We start from the raw sequence: 17,501 nt of genomic DNA, 5'->3' as shown, positions 1-17,501 counted from the left end.
TGTTCAAAAAGCAAAACGTTATGCCTGCTCCCACGAGGTATTAGAACGAGGTGGCAAGAAGGCTAACGAAGTATAATCAAAATAAATTGAGACGCCAATTTGTCAGTCGACATTAATAGTTGGGTATTACTGCCTGCATCATTGGCATCCCATTGTTGTCTTCTCTTAGTAAGATTTTCATATTACCCTGAAAACAAGTAGTCGAGTAAATGTGTATATTCTCTGTGACGAAACATCCCACATTCCATTCATCCTGCTCAATTCGTTACGTGCATCGGCAGCAATGAGTGATAGGAAAGTTGTTGTGAGGTGATGAATAACGATAACAAGGTAGTAGTAACAAAGTAGTAATCAAGGATGTTTACTGCATTACACAAAATTGTTAATGATTAACAAAATAACCAAGAGAGGTTGAGTGTTTAATTGGTGCACTGTATAGGTGTTCTTATCACTTTGTTACTGAACTCTGTTCCAGTTGTTTGCAGAGGGAAAAGAGAGAACCCTGTAGCCATACATATCTATAGTACAACGAGATATTACCTATCAACTATCCTTGCTTTACATCACAAGACGAACATGGCGTCACCGAGCTGATATTTGAAATACATTCCTGTTTTCTCTCTCTGTCTCTCTTTCTCCCTTTTTTGAGGAAAGCATCAAGAAGCGCTAGTAATAAGCAAGTTGGCATATAATCTATTTACAGTTATTTTCATCGGGTTGTATAATGCAAAAATACACCTTAAGTGTATTATTGCGTAATTCCAATTATTGATAGTGTACTCGTGAGCTTGAGAGCATTCAGTGGGCTGAAACTATCACAGAAGCAAGTAAAACACAAATATTTCTTGCACCATGCACAACATACAAACGAAATCTCGCTGCACTGGCGTATTGTCTGATATATTGCTCGGAAAACATATCTGATTCATGTTGCCAAATACAGCACTATCAGATATCAATGTGCATGCGTACCAAGAGTACAAAAGCATATCTGGAAATACACAGAAAGGCATAAAGGGGTATTGTACTGCAACATACCCAAGAACAAGACTGTACCTGGGATCGACAGCATCGTCGTCTACCACCTTGACAACTCGTACGGTGACAGTGCTCGGCCGGTTACTTACGTTCACTGGTATCAAAGCTACAGCATGAGAACACAAAAATGTTGATAACCTGAAGATCATTAACTTTGGAACCCATAGTAAACTAAAGCAATCATCTGTTAGATCATTGGTTTGAACACCACAGTGTTTAATTAGGCATGGTCCTGTTAGAGATGGTATGCCGTTGCTTTCCTCCGACCTTTCAGTTGACTTGCATAGACAGTTAAGAGAGGAACGTACAGCTTAACGTGGCTTTGGGGCCGCAGTGCAACTAGGCATTTTTCACATCAACAAACACTGCCCAAGAGGAAATAAGTGTAAAATTGGAGATAAAATTCGTAGAACTGACCAGGGATCAACCACGAGACTTCCATACTCGTAGTCTTGCTATTTATCACTTTGCCGCCATGTAGCCACCACTGCGCAATCTGCTTGGCATTAAAATAACGGACTTCTTGTCTGTGCCTACGTTGGCACTTGTACGTCCCCGCACCATAGTAAAGGGAACTGAAATGAACGTAGTGCTTTCAAGTTGGCATAAACAGAAAAGGAGAAGAATTAAACAACATAAATGGTCTCTCTTACAGGCCTCAGTCTTCATTGCCATTATGCGTCATATGAGAAAAAACGACACTGGAAGGTCATGTTGTTTTACTTAAATCATTACAAAATCAGGTAAAACGAACAGTGAGGCTGTCAGTAAGAGCACATTACTGTTGTCAGTATGATGTTGCACGGGCTAGGGCCTGTAATGATAAAGGGCCCGTTAAGATCAGCCATATTGTATACAGAAGTGGAAGAGAGAGCACCAGGCAGTAAGATCCCTTGGCTTTTGGTTTGGCAGTGTTCGACAGCCATTTATAGGCGAGAGTAAATTAAATAAGACAGCGAGTTTTTGTTATCAAGTGACGTCTTCACCAATTACTTTAGTTTCAATGTAATCTACGAGTAACTGCTGATGTTTGATATTAATATGAAAAGAATTCCGTAGACGGGGAAAGAACCTGTTCTTGGGCAACTACTTCTATAATGGCAAAAAGGCATTACATGATGCTCAAGCACATGTGTTCCAGCAGCGGTATGAATAAAATGATAGAAATTGACGTGTAATAATCAAATTATCCGGTAACTTCACACTTTACAGTGCATTTTCTTTAACTAAGAAATTTGCTGAATTAGTGAAAATTTGGAAATGGCTTCACATCGAGGTTATGATGCCTAGAAGAGTGTTTACAACCTGCTGACATGCGAATAGCGTAATCTCCAAGTCAGAATCTTGCTTCTACTTAACCATTTAATAGCACCGCATTTTTCCACCGTGACTAATGATCCGTTACAGCACACTCCTGGGGCTGGGAAATATGGCCACAATGGTCTCGTGGCACGAACTATTACAGGTGGAATGCGTGGGTTCAGGCATTTACTTTTAAGAGGCACAAACAGATTCACTTTATATTTGTGGAACCTCAAGAGAAAGACGTTATAATTCAGAATCCTCATTAAACATCGCATTACTTCATAACTAACTGGGCAGAGCAGATTTACGTTGGTAAATGACATAGGTGGAAGTCATGGTGGACAGAAATACTGTCGACAGCGTAAACGTACATACATTAGCAAATTTTATTTTATTTGATGAACCGATAGAGATTTAAAGGAACTAGGCTCTTATTTTATTTGTACTTGATTGATCATCATCCGCTGTAGGTGTCGTTATTTCTGGTCAAACACGCACACATCTTACTGTTGGTGAGTAACCAATTGATACTTAAACTGTATTCCTGGATGATAAAGAAGGACGGAAGGTGTGCGGTTCGATTGTAGCACAGACAGAAAAAATTGTATCCTTATTTTAGATTGAAACAACTAGCAGCTTGTAAGAAAAACCGATACATAACATTTGATTTTAGTTAGTTGACAGTCCAATTACGTATTGGGTTCGTATCTCCATCACAGAACTTCACATCATGCACTTCATCTTTAATTGCGTGCACACTTTTTTGCTTCTGAATTGAGGTATATCAGATATATTTCGTGGTTAGTTAACAGAGACGATAGGGTCTTGGAAGGGGTCCCAGTTTATTACAAGAAATGCCGCCTTTTATTTTCAAGTTTAGATTTGGTTACTGATATTGGGGAAAATTTCTGTAATTCATGAATCTTCATGGCTAGTCAGCAGTATTATTAGATTAGATTAGATTAATATAGGGCTATTACAAATGATTGAAGCGATTTCATAAATTCACTGTAGCTCCATTCATTGACGTATGGTCACGACACACTACAGATACGTAGAAAAACTCATAAAGTTTTGTTCGGCTGAAGCCGCACTTCAGGTTTATGCCGCCAGAGCGCTCGAGAGCGCAGTGAGACAAAATGGCGACAGGAGCCGAGAAAGCGTATGTCGTGCTAGAAATGCACTCACATCAGTCAGTCATAACAGTGCAACGACACTTCAGGACGAAGCTCAACAAAGATCCACCAACTGCTAACTCCATTCGGCGATTGTATGCGCAGTTTTAAGCTTCTGGATGCCTCTGTAAGGGGAAATCAACGGGTCGGCCTGCAGTGAGCGAAGAAACGATTGAACACGTGTATCTGGACATGCTGGAAAATTGGCTCATGCTACAACTGGAGACCGATAGCGCCGACATCATCTTTCAACAGGATGGTGCCCCACCGCACTTCCATCATGATGTTCCGCATTTCTTAAACAGGAGATTGGAAAACTGATTGATCGGTCGTGGTGGAGATCATGATCAGCAATTCATGTCATGGCCTCCACGCTCTCCCGACTTAACCCCATGTGATTTCTTTCTGTGGGGTTATGTGAAAGATTCAGTGTTTAAATCTCCTCTACCAAGAAACGTGCCAGAACTGCGAGCCCGCATCAACGATGGTTTCGAACTCATTGATGGGGACATACTGCGCTGAGTGTGGGAGGAACTTTATTATCGGCTTGATGTCTGCCGAATCACTAAAGGGGCACATATCGAACATTTGTGAATGCCTAAAAAAACTTTTTGAGTTTTTGTATGTGTGTGCAAAACATTCTGAAAATATCTCAAATAACAAATTTATTGTAGAGCTGAGAAATCGCTTCAATCATTTGTAATAACCCTGTACTTGTTCCACAGATCATGAAAACAACAATGATTTACTCTCACTCTCATTCTTTTTTATATTTCTCTCTCTCTCTCTCTCTCTCTCTCCCCCCCCCCCCCCCCCACACACACACACACAGACACGCTAAACATTGCTTTTTTTTTAATTTGTTTGTTGTGCTCGACTATCGACCAGGCACGAAAACGTTCGTGATTGCGTTTCTCAGTTTTAACTACACTTACGAAAGAAATATAAAGACAACTACGAGAGTTACTGATTTCTGATGCTTGGTTTGCAGTCAGTTCTGAGTATTATTAGTAACTACGCTCCAGTCCCTAAACCTAGTTACAGAAATGCGAATCAGACGCATTACGTCTTTCAGGCTGTGCCTTCCGCGATTTTGAGATACCAGCTATGGTCACTGCCCAGCCCTCTGTAGGAACACATCGGTTCGTCTTCTTCCTGTTGGTGCTGTAACTGCATTTGGCAACAAGGCAAGGTATGTTTGGGAACTCTGTTATCGACGAGTTACTTCCTGGTGTGCACGGAATTAAGCCTCAAAGTTCACTTTATTTTTTCCTGTCATTTCCATTGAATAATCTGAGTTAGTATCGTTTGAGGTGTAACAAAAGGTTGTAAATTTACGGTTCTCAGCCCAGGAAAGTCGTTGCACGTGGAAATCGCAACTAATGTCGCCCTTTAAATAGCGGTTTACGAGTTCTAGCCGCTATTAGCCTCGTAATAGGAATCACAATCATATACTACTTCGATACCTCTGTGGTAATGTGCTGACCTGTACAGAAAGCGTCTGTTCTGCTTCGCGGTAACACTCGCGCTGACTGTCACGCTTTTATCCTTTCTGTGAAAGAGTTACAAGCAGTCAGAACAAACATCGATAAGGAAAACGCAAGAAAATACTTTCGGATCATAGTGCAATGGTGAAAAACTTACAATGCTGCACAGGAGGTATTGCCTCTTTCAGTTGCTGACAAGCAAATTTTGGGATTCTAGGAGTACATAACTTTATTTATCAAATGCTACATTTGCGTACCTCTTGAGTATGACACAGCATACCAATTAATCACAGACCCAATCGATATCTAAGTGAGTAGTATTTTACTATTGCGGTCCGATAGAGGCACGCTTCTGTACAGATACTCAGGTTATTAAAACAGACGTTCGTCGTAAGGTTACCATGGGTAGTTTTCTTTCACTTCTTATAATGCAATGCACACTTTTCGTTGGGCTTTTTTTAGTATTGTTTAAACAATAGTAGACTCTTGGGAGAAAATAATCATCAACGATACATGTGCATTCTCTGAAGTTATCAATAACAGTCTGACAATGCACATGCAGTTTATTGATTACATGTAGAAAACTTGTTCTGAGTTAAGGCTGTCAAACAAGGTTTGAAGAAGAATAAAATGTCACTACCACACGACAGGTAATGTAGAAAATACTTTTCTGACATATTTTGGCACGATGTGCTCGCCCCATAAATAATACAAAAGTTTCGAGATGCATCTGCTGCCTGGCCGTCTATTAAACCTGAAAAGAACAAAGTGTCGCAGTAGTTGGCCCTTTATGTACATGCGACTATTTTGGGCTGAGAAGTGAAGGGAATTATGTTCAAAGTTCCATTAGACTGGTAACTTCAGCAGACAGCAGAATTGCGTTTTAAAAAATGTAGCACTGAGTGTATTTGAACTCGCGACGTTTTGTCTACATTACCATTACACTAATAGCTGAACCGTAATTACAGCAGCTAGATGGGTTAACAACAATTTCTCCAGAACTTACGCATTCCACAGTGTTGTGAAGTAATGCGTAAGGCTGGATGTAGACTTCTGAGAGCTTTACAGCTTTTCTTTTGCACCGCACGACGTTTTCAACAAACAGATAGCGCAATAGAGTAGGTCAAGTGGAAGGAATATTTTAAATTCTGCATCCTACACTGTTGGCAGTTCTGTGTAGGTGGCAGTTAGGATATTTTATTTTGCTGACTACAAAATGGAGTCGAATGTATGCTCTGGGTAGCCGAGGCAGCTAGTTCATGTCGATTCGGTCAAGCAAGTAAATGATTGTACTGAACATGCTGCAAACCACTACAGGGAGTATGTGAGTCAGAATTCTCATCCTGTATGGCGCAACTGCGTTACAATAGAAAAATAACCCACAGAGCAGAGGACTTTGTGGTCTGTTGGATGGCTGATAGATTCATACACTTATGGTGTGGGTTCGATTCCTTCTTCTGCCGATGTTTTTTGACAGGGAGAGACAATTTATATTGTCTTCTGGCTACGCCAAGTGAAGAAGGCAAAATGGCATTGTGGTCTGAAATTCACATTAAACATGATATACCTTCCCTGCCAAATAGACATTAGGTTGAACCACAATAAATTTCATTAGTGGCGACATGTAGAAACCCCATCACCAGTATACTAGTTATTTTATTCTAGTGACGAAACAAACGCTATGTAGGCTCACAGAACACTTATTCCATCTTTTATTTGAGCTTCTGTGTGTCGATAAAATTGGTTCGGAACTGGGAATGCAACTCAATCCGCCCTTAACGCGGAATTTGATCCCTTCGTGACACTACAGCTCGGCTACAATTTGTTGTTTGTTCAAAACTGCAGATTCCTCAACATCTCCACTTACTGCACGTGAGTGGCTTCGAATCCAAGCCCGGTAAAAAAGGTTTCATTATGTTTTATCCATCTCTAGCATGAGAACACCTATGTGCTGGTTGATAATAATTTTGATTTTTAATGTTTTTTCATTTGTTGTCAACACTAACGATATCTAACAGTTTTGATTCCCAGTGAGACACAGAACTATTTGTGAGATCACTTTGAGTTCAAGGATGTTATTCCGAACTGCTGGTGGAGAATAATTTGGTACCTGACGTCTCTTTGTGTGTAGTCAACAACGATATGCGTGGGGTTCGATTACCAGTCAGCACTGAACTCTTCGTCATATTATTTCTAGTTCAAACATGCTCACATGTCGCTGCTGGTGTAACAAACCCATATTTAACGTTCGTTTTCTTAGAATATAACAGCAATCGGTGTCGGGTTGGAGTCCTGGGAAGGAAAAAAAACTAATGTTTCGTCTAGTCATTTGAGTTAAAACATCTTGCTACTGCCGACAAAATCCGATATGTCACAGTTGACTGTGCTTCGATAAGAATACGATTAAGGTCTGGGTTCGAATCCCTGTCAAACACAAAGCTTTACCTTACGGCATTTCATGTAAGTTACTTGTGAAGAAGCAATATTTAACATCTCTCGTAGTTCGTCAACAGGGACAATAAATGCTCGGTAGCAATTCGCGTCCGTTAAAAATGTTTACGTTATGTAATTTAAAGTTGATATTTGCTAACTGATACTGTCTAAAATCGAGGTATATCACTCTCTGTGTGCCTAGTCAGGAATGACTGTTAGTTTCCGTCAGTCACTAGCAGCTCGAGAATAACTTAAATTTTTAATGTCGTTTTGGGTTAAATAATAAGTACGGTATGTTACTTTGAAGAGGAAATCATGAAGACGACGAACTTACTACGTGCATTACATATCTGACGTAATAATGAGAGTGGTAACATTTCAGTATGCCATTTATTGTAATAAATGTGAGCGTACATGCCCTAAGGACAGTCTTATCTGTAATAAGGTGTTCGCTGATATTTGTAGTACCGTGGTATTACTTTAAATCGTGAGTTGTTGCGATACAGATCAGTGTTTTCTAGTGGTGATTTGTTGGAGCCATTTTCATTAGTCAAACTACTGTATCGAGGAGCGATTAGAGGACCTGCTAGACACCTGCGTTCGAGGGTTGTATGCGAATCAGGCGAAATGCAATTCAGGTCGTTCGGATACTTTTGAGCACGACTGTCCCTATTACCACAATGCAGACAAGCGAGGTAATGGTGCAGCAGCTGTCCAGTGCTGCAGCCGATCCTCCATTCGAGATATCCCTGGGAACATATTTCGATAAAAAAGACGATTAATAACGTCTTCGACCACTACCATCCCTTTGCTCTATGTATTCGAGCGGACCACATGCAATTTGATAAATGTAGTATTTGAATTCTGAAATTTTCTCTGCGCATTTCTTCTTCCAGTAATTTTTGGGTTTGCAGCCGGATCCCATCAACATTCTGCCACGATATTTCAGCCATCCTCAGATGAGTAGGCGAAGTACTGAAGAGTACTGAAGGTATTTATAGCGAATTCCGCGCATGCAAATCGTACTGGCGACTTACGGCGCTTGCGTTGGGAGGTGACATGCGTGAGGTGACATGCGTGAGGTAGCCAAGTTGTGTGTGCTGCCTTCAGTGGTGAAGTAAGAACAATCTAATCGTAAAGTCTCGGTTGAGCATGTCGATTCCGCTGGGACCGCTTAATTTTAATAATTGGATTCCAATTTTTATCCAGGTGAAAGACGTTATCATGACTCATTAAATTATCAGCAAGACGTATTTCAATGAAATCTTTAATTACAGAGTCCCAGAAGCTGGAAACCGATGCCAAAATTTCGGTGTTATTGTATTCCATTGAATGTCTCACGGAAATGCAATGTTCTGCTACTGCCGGTTTTAAAGGCTGCCGCATATGGGTGTGTCTTTCGTGTTCTAAAGAGAGTTCCTGGACCGTTCGTGTCGTCTGACCTATATATGCACAGCCTCAGTCACCGGAAATTTTACAAACACCGGCCATTCTCCATTATAAATCGTCTTTAACGGACCCAACTAGGGCCCTGTTCTTTGCTGATGGACGGAAGATGACATTAATATTATTCTTCCTAAGTAATCCGCCTATTTTAGAAGACACACATGGGAGGAACGCAGGTGATTTATACTCGTCATCAGTCTCCTCAGAGGGTTGCCTCTTGTTATTGTAATTGTGCGTGGCCTGCCTTATTTGACGCGAAGTATAGCCATTCTCTTTAGAAACCTCGTCTACTCACCTGAGGATGGCCGGACGTCTCTGGGCCGGAATATCGTGGCAGAGTGTTGATGGGATCCGGCTGCAAACCCGAATATCACCGGACCAGAACTATAGTATTTTTCTCTCATTCCAACAGAATGGTCAGCGATTTTACCAGTGGTCAGTACCATCCATCTCCAATAGCACTCATAAAGAATGTATGTCACTAAACCTCTGTAAATTCGCAGGTCATTTGAGCAATGCTGTAATCAGTTGAATAAGTGTTTTCAAGCTGTTATTCTGTGAATGTTCCATATATTACTGCCTTCAAAAATTCTTCCATTAAAAATCTCCATCGTTCGAAGTGTAGCATTTCCAGCACTATACAGGCCTATTAGGTAGACGCCCCACCCAGCAGCCTCCATGTAAGAAGCCTCAGCCACCGTCTCAGTTTATAACATATCCCTTAACTGGCTACGATGAGCCGTTATTATTTGGAGTCAATCATCCCGACAGACTGCTTATAACGAGTTTACTCTGTGTAATGACCTCCATAATCTATGTAAAGATTCTAATTGAGTGCTGCAATACATATAATTACTGTAGTATGGTTCAGAATTACTTTATTACAGTATACACTTGTGCTGTCACCTCTCCTGTATATTGCAGCATAATATTATGTGACCTCAGATACTAACCTGATTTATTCGAATTGTGCAAAAATTTTAGTGAGATGCATAGTGTGGCTAGCTTTTCCTATTTTGTCCTTATTTAAAATAACTGTAGATGGTCTCTGAATTCAATTATTTTCTATACAAATACTTTAATGATTTTCTGTTTAACGAGTTATAGATCAGTGTCTGTAATTGGCATGTGGACTCTAGTTTGGACCACTTGCGTGATACATACACAGTCGGTCTTAGTGTTGTTAGAAGGTTCATATCCAGAATTCCGGGGATGCTGCATCATCTCTCTACATTGTAAATCTAATGTTTGTATTTTTTAAGTGCTTCGTAATATCCTTCCTAATTTGTATCACGAGCATCACCAACATTCCATTAGACACAAATCTGTCTCCACCCCCAACCAGTCCCTGTGCACATAACCTGTCTCCACTCCAAACCTGCCCCTTTCTACAGAATACTGATACCCCAGTGATAAAAATAAATCTCGAATATCTCAGCAAGTTGATACATGCTACTGCTGCGGAAGCCCTCCTACAGATGCTCGTAACAGCCTGTACCTAAATATATCGTACAGAAGTCGTTGTATACTGCATGCCAGAGGTACTATGATGAGATTACTGGTGTAATCTACGAGCATATGCCACACACTGAAACAAGAACTCGTACTGCTTCCGTCCATCGCTGTTCCATTCTCGAAGGCTCTGTGGAAGGTATATCTCTCACTAAAACGATCATATTACCCTCACATTCGATGTTGCAGTGATTTTCACGAGCCGTTTATGGGAGGAAGTACTATTTTAGCTCACGATACAAGGAAGAAGTGCTAAGGAGATCAATACTCACTCCCGTTTTTTCGAGCAACGATTCACCCATATTCTTGTCATCTACAAATCTGCCAACAAACGTTCATTCTCCCACATATAGAATTTACTTCTTCCGATTTTGAAATGCTCTTGTTCTGTAGTCAACAGCACTTCATTCTCTTTCCTGTTCCTGTACCTTAGAACTTGGGCGATAATCCAGAGGTGTGCCTCCCCCTCGTTGTTTTACTGTAGTCATAAACTACTTTCATATCTACAAAATTGATCCATGACCTGCGCATGACAGCGAGAAACCGGTGTATATTATGAAAGTTCATTTTCATTCGATTGTAACTCCAAAAGTCGGAGACTTCCAATAGCAGATTAAGATTGGGGTGATGTATATCATCTCCAGAGTAGACAGATCATATGTGTGTGGTGGTGATTATCTGAGAAACATATCTGCCCAAAGATGGAAGCAAATGGTTGTTTAGTGGAAGTTTATGCGTCTTATCTGGTACACACACACGCACACACAGATCCAATATTCACACATGGGATTCCCGATCAGACTGGCAGTTTCTTTAAATTTACCCTGTAGCATTTCACGAGATATATGCTGTCTTTTCTTCTACCGAAATACTACTTTCCTACCTGTGCTACACAACTATTGACGGAGCCTATTATAATAATGACACTGATTGATTAGCAGGTCAGCGCAACCAAAAACGTAATGCCTCAATTTCATCTCTAGCAGTATTCTGTAAACTGTTTACATTCCCTTAATATTTCTGTGAAACTAATGTCCCCAGCGTATTGTTCTGCAGTAGCTCGCTCCAATGATCAATCCTTGGTTGTTGTTTTTATGAGAGTTTCAACGATATTGTAGAGGTTATCTGATTCAGTTGTATTAAGTATTTAGTTTTAGTTATGTTCAGGTGGGTTACCAGTCCCTGCAATATTTCCCAGCAGAACTTCCTGGAATTCGCTACTGCCATCCTGTAGACAATCCCATCATCTTCCTTAGATCCTTCATCTAATCAGATACCCTACAAGCCGTTGTATGGTGTATATCGGAGGGTACGAGGCACCAGTACTGTCGATTACCTTTCCATCTCACATTTACGCTATGCTCAAGTGAAAAACTAATTGTCTGTAAACCACGATACATACCCAAATCCAGTTTTTGCCTATCTACGTCGACTTTCAAACAGCGTTCTTTCTCTTACATATTCCAATTGAGTATACAAACCTATACGATCCAGGCAGTAGCCACCTGATCTGGTTCCTTGGCAGATAATGCTGCCATATCGCTAGCATCAATGTTTTGTACACAACCTACTTCATGGATCAACTGCATTTCTCACACCTATACATCTGCCTCTACCTTTATACATCCATTCTAGAACCTGCTTTTTTTCCTGTGACAGGACATATATCAAGGAAATTTAGGGCAGTACTTGCCCCACCATAACCTTAATCCTACTTGACCACTATGGACCCAAAGTTTTCAACTTTTTTGCCCTCCCCCATGTTGGTAAAAGGCCACTGGTGGAGAACATTCTTACTGTTCGCCAATGTGGATTGTTTGACGATCAATGGGTCTACATGTGTTAATGTTAGGGTAATGCTGGACACTGACTTTGAAGTACACTGGAAATTGAAAATGCGCTGTGGCATACGAAGGTGAGAATCGTTCAGGTAGAGTGGAAGCAGCTGTGTAGCAAACTGACACATATCAAGTGTTAGTTGACAACCAGGTACTGCCCATCCCACCTAAACTTCCACATCTTCAGCCGAAGAAGCGAAACCACTGTCACCGCATAAATAATCTCAATAGCCTTTGTGTTTGGTGATATTTCATCAAAATTAACATCACAAATGGCACTGCAGCAGTGGAATAACATACATATTGGTGCCAGGGGCATGATACTTTCTCTGCATCATCTCCTCACTGGCGACTGGTGAACAATACTTTTCGGCGGTCTCACCTCTCCCTTAGCGCCCAGCTTGAAACACTAAACTGTATTGCCGTTCCCAATCCAAAACTGCATACAGTAATATAATATATAGAATTATCTCTAATCGTTATATATTATCTGGGGTATGTTGTTTGTCTTGGAGAACATTTAGCGCCACTCTGCAACTGGGTCCTGGGGAATGATAGACCCCATTTTCCCCCTCCCCCCTCACTATGCCACTGCAATACGGAGTGTCTTTATAAATCGTCGAGGTATTCTGAATATCCCCAGAATGAGATTTTCACTCTGCAGCGGAGTGTGGGCTGATATGAAACTTCCTGGCAGATTAAAACTGTGTGCCCGACCGAGACTCGAACTCGGGACCTTTGCCTTTCACGGGCAAGTGCTCTACCATCTGAGCTACCGAAGCACGACTTACGCCCGGTACTCACTGCTTTAATTCTGCCAGTACCTCGTCTCCTACCTTCCAAACTTTACAGAAGCTATCCTGCCGGCAGCCATGTCTCCGCTATATCCTTTCTTTCAGGAGTGCTAGTTCTGCAAGGTTCGCAGGAGAGCTTCTGTAAAGTTTGGAAGTTAGGAGACGAGATACTGGCAGAAGTAAAGCTGTGAGTACCGGGCGTGAGTTGTGCTTCGGTAGCTCAGATGGTAGAGCACTTGCCCGCGAAAGGCGAAGGTCACGACTTCGAGTCTCGGTCGGGCACACAGTTTTAATCTGCCCGGAAGTTTCATATTCTGAATATTCTTCGTTTGCAGTATATATTAGAGTTGATAAACAAAATCTGTGGCCAGGCCATATTAAAACGGCTTTCCGCGTTGTGAAGTGTATATTTCAGTGTAACGTCGAACATGCAAATGTCATGTTAGGCAACTACACAAGTGCTTTTATCAGATGTATTGCAAATGAGGTTAACTTGGAATGAAGAAGAATGACCATGTTTTAAATTGCAATATGTGGACAGTGTTCACACTATGTGACAGCTTGGTGTGAGTGTAATATACAGTACGAAAGTAAAAAAAATGGTGAAAAAATTGATGTTTTTACAAGTTGCAGTACTCACTTAGGCCCTTCGTGCATGTTACTTTTAGTATGTCTACCTACGACTACATGTGACTTAACAGAGATTAATACCATACTACCTAGTTAGAAAGATGACCATCATCATAGTTTCTTTTACTGTGTAACATGACTATCTAAGCTTAAAATCTGTTCTATGTTGGATTAACATGTGAACTGATGTGTTTATTGTTATATGTCACACTAGTGCCAGAAAATTAAGCCATTTTGTTAGTTGTTCCATAGAGAATTTGAATGATTCACTTGTTGAGCTGATGTGCAACGAGTCAGTTTACAGTAGATGTGTACATTGTTAGTAAAAACATAAATGAAGACACGGTAATTTTTTGTTCTGCTTATCGAACTACACCTAATTTTTCCGTTTCAGTTTTTCGGTTTACTGGTGGTCTGTTTTTAAACAGAGATTCATCAATGGAATAGAAGGAAATTTCTAGCAGAAATGATTTTAAATAGGTTTAAGACTTGCTTTACTACCTAATCAGAAGTTTTGTCTTACTGGGAAAATGATTAAGACTTTTTGTTGCTGGATGTTGAACACCTTTCTGGCCACTTGCAGTTTAAACAGTTTGTAAAAGAGGCCATTTCTCCGTCTAGTGTTGTAGTTACAGGATGTTTCAAAAATGACCGGTATATTTGAAACGGCAATAAAAACTAAACGAGCAGCGATAGAAATACACCGTTTGTTGCAATATGCTTGGGACAACAGTACATTTTCAGGCAGACAAACTTTCGAAATTACAGTAGTTACAATTTTCAACAACAGATGGCGCTGCGGTCTGGGAAACTATATAGTACGATATTTTCCACATATCCACCATGCGTAGCAATAATATGGCGTAGTCTCTGAATGAAATTACCCGAAACCTTTGACAACGTGTCTGGCGGAATGGCTTCACATGCAGATGAGATGTACTGATTCAGCTGTTCTATTGTTTGTGGATTCTGGCGGTACACCTGGTCTTTCTAGTGTCCCCATAGAAAGAAGTCACAGGGGTTCATGTCTGGTGAATAGGGAGGCCAATCCACGCCGCCTCCTGTATGTTTCGGATAGCCCAAAGCAATCACACGATCATCGAAATATTCATTCAGGAAATTAAAGACGTCGGCCGTGCGATGTGGCCGGGCACCATATTGCATAAACCACGAGGTGTTCGCAGTGTCGTCTAAGGCAGTTTGTACTGCCACAAATTCACGAAGAATGTCCAGATAGCGTGATGCAATAATCGTTTCGGATCTGAAAAATGGGCCAATGATTCCTTTGGAAGAAATGGCGGCCCAGACCAGTACTTTTTGAGGATGCAGGGACGATGGGACTGCAACATGGGGCTTTTCAGTTCCCCATATGCGCCAGTTCTGTTTCTTGACGAAGCCGTCCAGGTAAAAATAAGCTTCATCAGTAAACCAAATGCTGCCCACATGCATATCGCCATCATCAATCCTGTGCACTATATCGTTAGCGAATGTCTCTCGTGCAGCAATGGTAGCGGCGCTGAGGGGTTGCCGCATTTGAATTTTGTATGGATAGAGGTGTAAACTCTGGCGCATGAGACGATACGTGGACGTTGGCGTCATTTGGACCGCAGCTGCAACACGGCGAACGGAAACCCGAGGCTGCTGTTGGATCACCTGCTGCACTAGCTGCGCGTTGCCCTCTGTGGTTGCTGTACGCGGTCGCCCTACCTTTCCAGCACGTTCATCCGTCACGTTCCCAGTCCGTTGAAATTTTTCAAACAGATCCTTTATTGTATCGCTTTTCGGTCCTTTGGTTACATTAAACCTCCGTTGAAAACTTCGTCTTGTTGCAACAACACTGTGTTCTAGGCGGTGGAATTCCAACACCAGAAAGTCCTTTGTTCTAGGGAATAAACCATGTTGTCTACAGCACACTTGCACGTTGTGAACAGCACACGCTTACAGCAGAAAGACGACGTACAGAATGGCGCACCCACAAACTGCGTTGTCTTCTATATCTTTCACATCACTAGCAGCGCCATCTGTTGTTGAAAGTGGTAAATACTGTAATTTCGAAAGTTTGTCCGCCTGAAAATGTACTGTGGTCCCAAGGATATTGCAACAAACGGTGTATTTATATCGCTGCTCGTTTAGTTTTTATTGCCGTTTCAAATATACCGGTCATTTTTGAAACACCCTGTATGAACATCATTGTTCTCCTCAACTTGTGGTGTATTATTTGTGATTTAATTTTATTAATGAATATATGTATTTTGATGGAACAGATAAAATACGTGGTTGTTTGAAGAGGTACCTACACAGTGTCCATGGGTGAACAGCACTTGTTAATCTTAATGCTAACTTTTGTGAATTGAGAATGTTTTTTTCTAAGCGATGAGTTACCACAGAAAATTATTTTGTAAGACATTACTGATTGAAATAATATGCCAGGTAGTTTATATGCTTGTTTGTAAGATTAGCACTTATACAAAGAGGAAAAAGAGCTGAATTTAATTGTTTAATGAGCTTAGTAAATTGCCTTTTCCTGTTCAAAATTTCGTCTTCATTACTCCCATAAATTTTGATCGTTCTATCCTATTTATTCATCACTGTCCAAGTGCTACATCAGTTGTAGATACGACTCTGTTGTACAGAAGTGATGTGTGTTTTCTTAAATTTTAGGGAGAGCCCTTGTTCAGAGAAACACTTCATAATTCGTTTCAAAAACATCATTTGCCAACACTTATTTTGCTTCCTCTCTGATGTGATATATTATAACACTAGTATTTCATGTAGGAAGTACCCACTTATCTTACTGAATATTAAGTGGAAAATCATTTGTATAATGAAGAATAGGAGTTGACACCAGATTGAACCCTGTGGGACTCCATTTGGTATCTCCTTTTTCCGCTTGTCACAAGCACTTTCTTGTGATGTCCTTAGGTTAGTTAGGTTTAAGTAGTTCTAAGTTCTAGGGGACTGATGACCACAGCTGTTAAGTCCCATAGTGCTCAGAGCCATTTCATTTCATGTATTTTGCAGGAGTATTAATGGAATGTAATCCACCCATGAAAGAAATGTTTTACAGAACACCCACTGATTAAGAAATCTAATGAAGTGTTTGGTTGTTGCTGACCTAAACAGTCTCATCAACATAACCGAAATCGATGATAGCTCTTTAACACCATTGGGAATGTATTATACCAGTAGAAAAAATAGGCTCATTTCTCATCAAATGATAAAATGTACACTGAAAGACACTGTCGGACTTTGGCTAAGAATCCCAATTGTGAATGTTGGACCTTTAGTGTGTGTGTGTGTGTGTGTGTGTGTGTGTGTGTGTGTGTGTGCGTGCATGCGTGTGTTTGAGTGTGTGTGTGTGTGTGTGTGTGTGTGTGTGTGTGTGTGTGTGTGTGTGTGTGTGTGTGTCCACATCCAGTAAACAACAATTTGTTTCCATCTTTGCAAAGCTATGTTTCAAAAGTAACCAAAACTACACACATACGCGCCACCTGTACTGTTGAAGAGTCAACCCTCCCTAACCCAAGTCTCACATTGGAGGTCTCTGACATTGGGAGCTACTATCCAGTGCAAATGAACTTTCAGGACATACAGAGGTTCTTCGCCATCATGCAGAAATGATAGGATCTGATAGGATAGTTTCTTAGGTGTGGAAGGAGTTTACCACTGTAGTAAAATAACTGGAGATGAGTACGCTGTTGGACAGCGGCCCAATTGCAGCTTAACAATTTGAGAAACAGGAGAAAAGTGCTGATAACTATAGGCTAATTGCATTTCAAAATGTGGAAGATGTAAATGCTAAATCTCGAGGCCTATATGTCTAACATAACCTACATTGCACCT

This window comes from Schistocerca cancellata, chromosome 7 (assembly GCF_023864275.1).
Source record: "Schistocerca cancellata isolate TAMUIC-IGC-003103 chromosome 7, iqSchCanc2.1, whole genome shotgun sequence".
Classification (NCBI taxonomy): domain Eukaryota; kingdom Metazoa; phylum Arthropoda; class Insecta; order Orthoptera; family Acrididae; genus Schistocerca; species Schistocerca cancellata.
Note: the sequence above shows the minus strand (reverse complement) of the source record.